Genomic DNA, 9,416 nt, shown 5'->3' with positions numbered 1-9,416 from the left:
GGTTTTCAGAACGTTGCTCTTTAAACTACTCCAGCAACTTCAGTATGGAGACGCATTAGTCCACATTCTACAGTGAGAAACTTAAGGTAAGTTAACATTTATTTTAAAACAAGTCATAAAGGCATAGATAAAGTAATTAGCAAACGGTCATCCTGCAGCTGAACTTAGAATCAAAACTGTACCAATATAAGTACCTGGTTCTCATCTTTGTCAGTAATACGTCCTATTTCTCTCTCAAATACCATCTTTAAAATAAATTCAAACTCCTGTTTCCATCTTAACAGAAACTTACATGTTAGAAGGAAGATTCATTCTTCAGCCAATGGCCTGTCTTAGCAATTAGCTGATCTTCCAGCCACACTCCTTGCATTAGAGGCGACCTACCAGAATTCAAGAAGCATTTAAACAGTGCTCTCAGAAATACGATCTGAATTTTGGATAGTCCTGTGTGAAGCCAGGAATTGGACTCAAAGTTCTTGTGAGTCTCTTCCAGCTGGGGATATTTATGATTTTACCTATTTCTTTGCTTTGCCAATCTTAGACATTACCTGCACACAACTTTATGTTAGATCAGGTGAAAAAAAAAAAAAACAAAAAACAGGTTGTTTCTTTTTTTTTCTTATTCCTGTAACTCCAGCTTACTGAGACTCAAAGGATCACATTCACAGGTGAGGATGAGTTATCAGCTCAGAAGCATGGTGGAAACACTGATTACACTGTAAGCACATATAGGGCCTCTTCTCCCTTTTGTGAGTTCTTTGATGGATAACGAGGCTAGATCTGCAAGTAAAACGATCACCACAATCTGAACACTCAAATGATATTTTCTGCCTCTGGTGCATCTTTTGGTGCTGAATCAGAGCCGAGTTGCAGTTGAAGACCTTGTTACACTGTGTGCATTTGTGAAGTTTTTTTGCAGTCTGGATACACAGATGATTCAAGAGGCTTGAGCTGCGGCTGAAACATCTTTTGCACACAGTGCACTCATAAGAACTCTGTCCTGGTGAAGGTCTCCCTGAGATCACATTGTCTTGGAAGTTTTCCACATTACAGCATCTCTTCTTGGATACCGCTGTCTGTTTCTCCTCAAAGGCTGTTTGCAAACTGGCATTTTGAGACTTTTCACCCTTCTGACAACCTTGGTCATTGTTCTGGAAGATGTTTTCTCTTTGGCTTCCTGATGACACCTTGTGCTTTTCTGCATTTTCCAGTCCCTCCTGTTCATGATTTTCCCCTTCCTTCTCAAGTCTATCAGCCACTGAAGATTTAAAAAAACAAACAAACAAACAAACAAACAAAAACACTTTGCTATTGTTTACAAACAGCAGATATTACTCCTTGCCATCTGTAATTTGGAGCTAAGACTTCTAAGCAGAGTAGTATAAAAATATGAAATAAGTAAGTTTTAACATTTTAGTGATAGTGAATCATTTACCCTCAGCTTTGAGAATTTACAATTGCAGTGGAAAAAATTTAAATATGCTTACATATGTAAAATCCTAAACTGAATCCAAGCTGTACAACTAAGACCTCAAGTTTCATTGTATTCAGTATTACAAAAGGGGTAGAAATCCATTGTGCATGATGTTTTCAAAGGCATTGATACTATTTTGTATTATCAAAGAAAGAACAGCAATCTTACCAATCTTTAAAAGACACAAGAGGACATTGTAACCATTAATTTGACCTCTTGCAATTGAGAGGCTTCGAAGGTTGAACTGAACTCTAATAAACATGTTCTGTTTCAAACAATAATTAAAAATTCAGCACATGGATTACTTATATACCTATATATCTAAGATACGTAGCAAAGCAGGAAGCTTTCTACATTCTACTCTGTAAAAATAACATGACTTACAACCATCACGTCTGTTCCTTGAAAAGTCTTGACAATCTTGCTTGGTAATCCCTTAGGACAAACACAAGGAAGAAAGTGGATTTTATCCAGTTATGTATGCAAATCTCCAGATTAATGCATTAATGCAGATTAATCTTTTATCCTTGTTTAAATCAAAAGCCTTTTGCTTTAAAGACTAAGATGGAAATCTGTCTCCATAATTTCTATTTTCATGTTCTTTTTTAGTAAGGTACCAGATGTGAAGTGGATTTTCTGGTATGAACACCTGAACCAAGGTTATTAGAACTTCCAGACTCAGGAATGTTAAAGATGAGACAACTGATGAGGTCACATTATTGCTAAATCCTGCACCTGCAGAATTTCAGGCCAACCCTCAACATTTTTCTCCCTGTTCTCCTGTATAAAAACCTGCATGCTACCACATCTTATGTGCTTATTACCTAGCTCCTTAAGGTTGTCTTCTGTAACAACTGTTAGAAGATAGTATTTGATCTTTGATTCTTTGCTTTCTTCTTCCTCGTTATGGAATGGTTCTTCAGGCTGTGGCCAGTTAAGCTGAGAGCTAGAAGACTCACATAATTTCACAGGATCGACCATCTTTCACACAAGTCACTCTTCAATCTTAAAATGCTTTGTAACCTGGAAATGAATCAAACACATTACTGTAGAAGCAAGACTTTCAAATCAGAAGAAGTCAGAACAGGCAGAACATTGTTTCATCCCAAATCAAGGAATACATACTGCTTGATCCTATGTAGGATTTCTTCAACTGAATCAACACTAGAAAATATGTCTTTTCTCAGTCTGCTGAATCAACTTTGAATTCAGTTTTTAGATTTTGATTCTAGCTCCTAGACCTACTGTGAGTAATGCTAAATAGTCTTAGAGAGTCTATGTAAAGGTTTCTCAGCCATTTCTTCCCTTCTCTGTCAGTTTCATCCACATGCGCTCTTGGGTGAATCGAGATTTTATTTCCAAATACTTCAAAGTTCCAGTGGAAGTTACTCTTTAAAGTGTCCTTTGTCTCTTTTGTGCCTTCAAATTTTACTTGTATAAAGGAGAAAACAATCCTTTTATAATAACATTGAACTAAATGCACAAATAGTCACAAACAGTGTAATATGACATAAATAAATCCACAGATTACGGGTCAGTTATCTATCTTGGAAATTTTAGGGGAAAAAAAAAGAGCTTCATTTCAATTTTCTCATCATTTGTTTCTTCAGTGGAAGAAGTAGAATAAGTCACATTACATTTAAATTTTCATCAAAGCGCACTTGGTGAATTTTAATTACCTAATTTCCTACTTTGTGACATTATGCCAGAACCTCAAGCCTTTCCATTTTTCCATGGGACTTTTTCCACATTTCAGCATAATTCATGGCATGCTCAGAACCTCCAAGTTCCCATCTGGCACGAAAGAGGTCCTCTTGTAGGTATTAAGTTGCCCTACTTTACTCTGTATAACGTGGGATCCTGATACGTCCAATGGCTCATTGAATTTTCAGACTCTAAAGCTCTAAGCTGTCCACATGAAAAGATGATTGCACTTTGGGAAAACCTAAGACGGCAAATCTTTAAAAGCCTACTATAGACAAATTATTATCCTGGGAAAATGGGAGTCACAAAGGCATAACAGCTCCAGTTTCATTCTAATTAGATGGAAATGTTAAGTCAGAACAGTTGCTTAGTTGGACCTACCTGGACGACTTTCCCAGACCCAGCTCTTATAGCAAGATATGAAGGAACTGTTACAAGATATTCATGCCCATAATTTGCACCTTTTCTAAGTCTCCAATTTCAGCTTATAATTCCAGTCTTCTATAATGCTCAAAGGTACCCTTAGCCTCCAAGCAGCGTAATTTTCTGAACAGCTAGTACTGCTTCTCTGTGCTGATACTTACCTCTTGCAGGACAGCTATTTTGACTGCCATTATCTCCCCTGTCTTCCAGTCTTACTACACACCTCTCAGCCATTTCTGATGAAAAGCAGATTTCTGTAGGTGATCAGTAGGTTACAGACCCATTCAAAGTCAGACAAATAACCTTCACAGCTTAAACTGTGGCAGGTAAAATTTTCCTAGACCGAGAATAAAGGAGACTGCAAGGTATGAAAAATCTGCTGGCACCAAGAATCTTGACATTTTGCCATGCCAGCAAAGAATGATGAACTACTCCATTGAAATGGATCCTACTTTCCTCATTAATTAATGACTCTGCCTTACCAACCCACAAGATTTACAAGTTTATGTCAGTCTCTTCCAAATTTCAGAGCTAATCCTGTCTGTTCATTACACGTACATTGCTCCAAAAGTAATGCCTCCATTTTTTTTTTTCCAATAGAAAGTACAAAGAGCACAACAACTCTATTTGATAAAGCAAATTCTCAGCTACAAAACACTATTGTTAACAGTCACCATCATTAGCTATGCATTCTCACTAGCAATATACAGGAGCCTAAATGCAAAGTTCACAAAAATCTTCAGCAGCAGAGGTGACCCATTGTTCACAGCTGCTATTATAGCATCATTGTTGAGATGCACCCACCACCCACCACATATCCACCTTCTGTGCTCATATCCACCATCTGATCTCCATAAACATTAAGCAAGAGTCAGTGAACATCAATGGTTGCCATTTTTTTCCACACTGAGAAATTCAACCACACACATGCTTCATATGTATCTCCATGTCAGACACCATTTCATTAGATTGCCCTTCCACTGTCATCTATCACAAAGGAACAACATGTAATGGAATACTGTCAGGAAGGTACAACCTCTACTGCCGCACCACCAACACCCACCTCTGATGTTGTGAGCCAACACAATAAAATAAAAGACATTACTTCTGAAGGGTGGAGCACCCTTCATACTATATTAAATCATAAAGTAAGTGACATTCCAGTAATGGCATCTAGTTCTAACACATTTGTCTGTGTCTTGTAGGCAGTCTTTTTCTCCCCTACATCAAATCTGTGCAAAAATTGCTAAGCCTTAGTAATTTATATCTGATGAAAGCTAATCAAATTTACTTTCACAACTTAGAGTCTGCAGAAGCATGAAAAAATGTGGATGGAATGGCCAAGGCAAGAAAGCATACATACAACTGAGAAATGTCATCTGAATGGATCACAATAAATAAATAAATAAATAAATACATGAGATCCTACTCTTATTTTCCACAAGATTAAAAAAAGTCAGAAATAAACAAGAACTCTTCCATACAAGGCTCTGAAACAGAGATCATAAAATTTCAATAAAAATTGGTTATCTAGAATTTCTGGCTTCTTTGGATGCAATCTAAACATAATGAATGTGATAATTAACATTTCTGCATTTTACAAAGCATCATTTAAAAGTTACATTGCATGAATTTTCATGTAAAAAGCTATTAAGCATACAGTTTTTAAAGCTCATTCAATATTCAGAGCATTTCTAAAAGCAGTTATCTATGGAATTCCAAAAATATATTTTCACTTTATAAAATTAAAATTTAGCCCTGATTATTTCGGACAGAAGTTTTCAAATGGAATCTAAGTACATACTGATAGAAAAGGACAATACATAAGCAAAATAAAAATATAATTTTATTATCTCACCACTGATAATCCAAGTCTACGGTGTTGGGACACCTCTTCCATGAACCCTTAGAGGTGTAACATTGTTTACATATGTCAGGATAGAGAAACATAAATGTAAACAATAATAACATTTAAAATATGTATTTTTCCCTGTTATTTATAATTTGTGCTTGCAAAGAAGTGCTTTTATCTCTGTGACAGCTAGAAATCTACTCGTACCAAACTGTCACGGAAAGTGAGATGGTGGATCTTGGTCTCAGCCAGAATGGGAGTTTTCTTAGGAGCTCAACTTTACAAGATACATAAAAAGTGTCAGACAGTAAATGATGTCACCTGCACTATCTATAGACTCCTCTATTACCAACTGCAAGCTGTATTTAGAAATACAGCGCTATGCTGTCTCAGTCTTTAAAAGGAAATCTACTCCAAGAGCTATCTCAAGATAAATGCATGAGAGTTCTGTAGTGGAAAGAAGAGCGCAGAGATGCAGTAGCAGAACGAAACAGAAGAACTTGCAACTTTCAAAATAATTAATAAGGAGGGCCTTTCAATCTGATTTTACCAATCATTGTCTTTTTCTAGATGGTGTTAACGTACATACACTATATGTCCTTTTAATAATTTGACTTACAGTAAACTTTAAGTACCATAGTTTTAAAACTACATCGTTTAAAACAAGCAGAGACCAGTACAATCTATTATGTACATACATGAGAGCCCAGATTCCCAGACTCTGGCTGCAATCTGAGGAGGCCAAGACGGGGTGCGTAAGGATGCAGCCCAGTGAGAGAGCATAGGACTCTCTGGGGCTCTCTGGGTTGGCTCGAGCAACCTCCTCCTAGGGAGATAACCCATCTCCTCAAGCCAGGGGCAGCGTGACTGAAGAGATAGCCCTGAACCCCTACTCCATGTGTTAAGAGCTGGGGCCACCAGGTGAGGGCGATATCTCATCGAAATAGGTGTCCCTCCTACTGGGGATAGGAAGATGAGTCAGCTCCACCTAGGCCAGTGGAATTATCTCCTTTCAAAGCATTGGCAGAAGGCCAGATTTATGCTCTTGATCATGTGGGACTGAGTCATGCGTGCCTACAGGCAATTTAACGAGGCTTGTGTTAATTAGGGGGGATTGGGAGCAATATTCGATTCAGAGACTACGTTGCCCTCCCAGCTTTTCTGAAACGACATCTTCCTTGGAACATCAGGCTGTGAGGCCCCCACCCCAGGCGCCATTCAGTCTTTACAGCCCCCGGGCTTTGGGTGCTTTAGGAAGCTAAGCAAGTTTCTTAGCTCCGTCTTTGTTCAAGACCGCTGCAAGATAAATACGTTGATTAAATAACATTCTTGCTTAAACTGTAGTTCTCTGCTGCTTTATGGTCATCCCGTGTTTGACACAGGAAGGCTGATGACTACAGTGCCTGGCAGGGAGCTGGGCGCATCGCCTGCCGCTTCGGGAGAGGTTCGCAGCGCCAATGAGAGCTGCTATGTCCCCCTCCAGGTTACGGCTGAAGCGGAGTTCCTACGTCTGGAAACACAGCTCAGATACTAAGCGCCATAGGGTGGCTGTAAGGGGAATGCAGGAAGCTCCAAACAGCCCTGCATGTTACCACACGAAAGAATAATTCTACAAACTGCTCGGCTGCTTAACACTTTCATCACGTTTTCGATTTTGCTGAGATTCTCTCTTAGAAGGACCTGTTCTGTGTCCCAGATAGAAAATGTAAGACCATGACAGGCGTTTCAGAAGAATACGGAGAGCTAATTATAAATCCACCGCGAACTCTGAGTCCAGGATATTTCAAGAATTTTCTCTTGTTGCAGCATGTTGCTGCATCGCCTCTCCAGTTCTCCCTCTCCCCATGCACTTTGGGGAAGCAGATCTGAAACAATCCAAAGCCAAAAAAAAAAAAAAAAAAAAAAAAAGCTCGATTTTAAGCAGTGGGTCAAGCCGATCTTGACGTCCCAGCCCAGCTGCTTAAGCACGCACCGTAGCTCCCCAGGACACAGGAGGGCAGGAGCTCCTTGTTTCCACCCGGGTAGGCTGTGCAGCCTGCTCCTCATCAGCCTGCAGCATTCTGCCAACCAGCAGGAAAATCGATGAGGCAGGCTTATCTGAAGACCGAGATTACTTCCTCCAAATAGGATGAAGCACTTAATACTTGAGGGTCTGATGAGGACTGGTGATAGCTGAGTCTGCAGCTAGAACGCAAAATCCATTTCTAAGCCTAGTCAACCTACTCAGGCCCCGGCTCCTCTCTGTTCAGCAGCTGCTTGGACAAAGCTTTTCTTTCTCACTTCATTAGAGATTTCACCTCAGTAACAAAGAATCCAATCCAGGCCCTGATAACAAACATTCCTCCCCCCCCCCCCCCCCTCCCCCCCCCCCCCCCCCCCCCTTCCCCCAATCCAGGGAAAGCAGGCAAGGGGTACTTAAGCTAAAAAAATTCTAGCTTTTTTTTTTGTCCTGAAACTCAGTGCAGCTGAACATTCAGTGCCCCCTGTTGCAGGCTTTTCTCTAAGCAGCCAAAGCTGAGGGATTGCTGTATATGGCAATCTGCACACAAGAATTTTCCTAAAAGATGTCTTAACTCTGATAGAAAGACTACAAACGGAAAGGAAAAGAGAAACAACTTCCATGGACAGAGCATAATAAACGCAGTATTTACGAAAAAATCGCAAAATGTGTAACACCATCTCTTAGAGTTCTATCCACACATCCTCAAAACGTTAACGAATCCTCACATCTCGTGCTGCATTTGGGAAAGAAACCATGGAGGTGTTAACTCTTCAAATGTTGCTGCAAACAAATTTCGCACACGTATACATACATATCAGTTAAAGAAATTATGAGATCTGAGTGTTGATACTGACAAAGTTTTACACTTAAAGTCAAACCTTACTGAATCCATCCACTCCGACGACACTTACTGTTGGAGATCAGTTCTCACCCTCTATTGAAGACCAGCACCACGAGCACCGACCTTTGCGTTTTCTGCGGCTGCTGAAGCACAGGCAAACAAAGAGCCTCAAAGACCTTCCTGCACCACTCTCCACTCCCTCAGTTTAGGCTTTACTTTCGATTTCAAGTTCCGGATCCTCTCCTGCTGCTCCGCCCCGGTTCCGTTTGAGTCCTTTGTCTCACCAGTCTTCTTCCTGCATATCGCTGCTGGCAGCCCCTGGGGCTCGCATTGTTCTGGCCTGGCGACCTGGGCTACCTGAGCACTCTCCTGCGGTGGCCGCATTGCTGGCATGCCTGTGCTTACCTGGCTGTGCCACCGCAGTGTCGCCGAGGGCTTGCTCGGTGCTTATGCTGGTGTAGAAGGCTTATATTCAGGTTAAAAGCAAACTAGTATACTCAACACATTTTTAATAAGGAGATGTTACTGGCTCTGTCTTGGCTGCTGTGCATACCTTCCTGCAGTTTATGTAATTTTCTGTTAATATCTTTACTATTAATTAACACGAAACACTGAATGTATGTATTTGTTAACACTTCATATAAGTGGTTTCCTCATACGTACAGAAAATGTGCTACTACAAATTGGAAGATAAATAGTCCTGGTGTCAATACATCACATTACATCTTATGTTCTGAAACATCAAGAGTAGTCTTATGATCCTCTTCTGTGTAAAGAAAGTAGAAAAATTAAAATATTATTGGTTTACAGCAGTTACGCTGTTTCTATACTAGCAGCAGAAAGTAGCAGGAGGAAGTCTCCTGAGTCAAATACGTGTACAGAATTTCATTGGGCTTCAATTTGACATGCTTTTTAACGAATACCAGTATAGAGGATCTTCAATTGCAAATTTATGGAGCAAAGTTTTCTATAGTGCTATAGAATCTGAAAATATCATTGGAACCAAAAATAACATAGACCTACTCTGTGCAGATTATTTAGGGTTTAGGTCTGAAATTATTAATCAGTGGAGCTAGTAATGGGTTTCTCTGAATAGACAGTCAAAAACTGCAAAGGCAAG

General features: G+C 39.8%; 1 long non-coding RNA gene across 1 annotated transcript; it reads right to left on the bottom strand.

Annotated features, from left to right (window-relative positions):
* Positions 1-1,228: 1,228 nt before the first annotated feature.
* LOC122180441 lies at positions 1,229-8,504 on the bottom strand. Its single transcript, XR_006179069.1, has 4 exons — positions 8,367-8,504; positions 2,299-2,497; positions 1,859-1,909; positions 1,229-1,258 (listed from the first exon to the last, which is right to left on the bottom strand). It is a non-coding gene; the product is annotated as an uncharacterized LOC122180441 (long non-coding RNA).
* Between the last annotated feature and the right edge of the window lie 912 nt (positions 8,505-9,416).

This window comes from Lagopus leucura, unplaced genomic scaffold (genome assembly GCF_019238085.1).
Source record: "Lagopus leucura isolate 7727_CA_CO unplaced genomic scaffold, USGS_WTPT01 Super-Scaffold_100004, whole genome shotgun sequence".
Taxonomy (NCBI): Eukaryota; Metazoa; Chordata; class Aves; order Galliformes; family Phasianidae; genus Lagopus; species Lagopus leucura.
The sequence above is the reverse complement of the archived record's forward strand: the minus strand, read 5'-3'. Positions and strand labels throughout refer to the sequence as shown.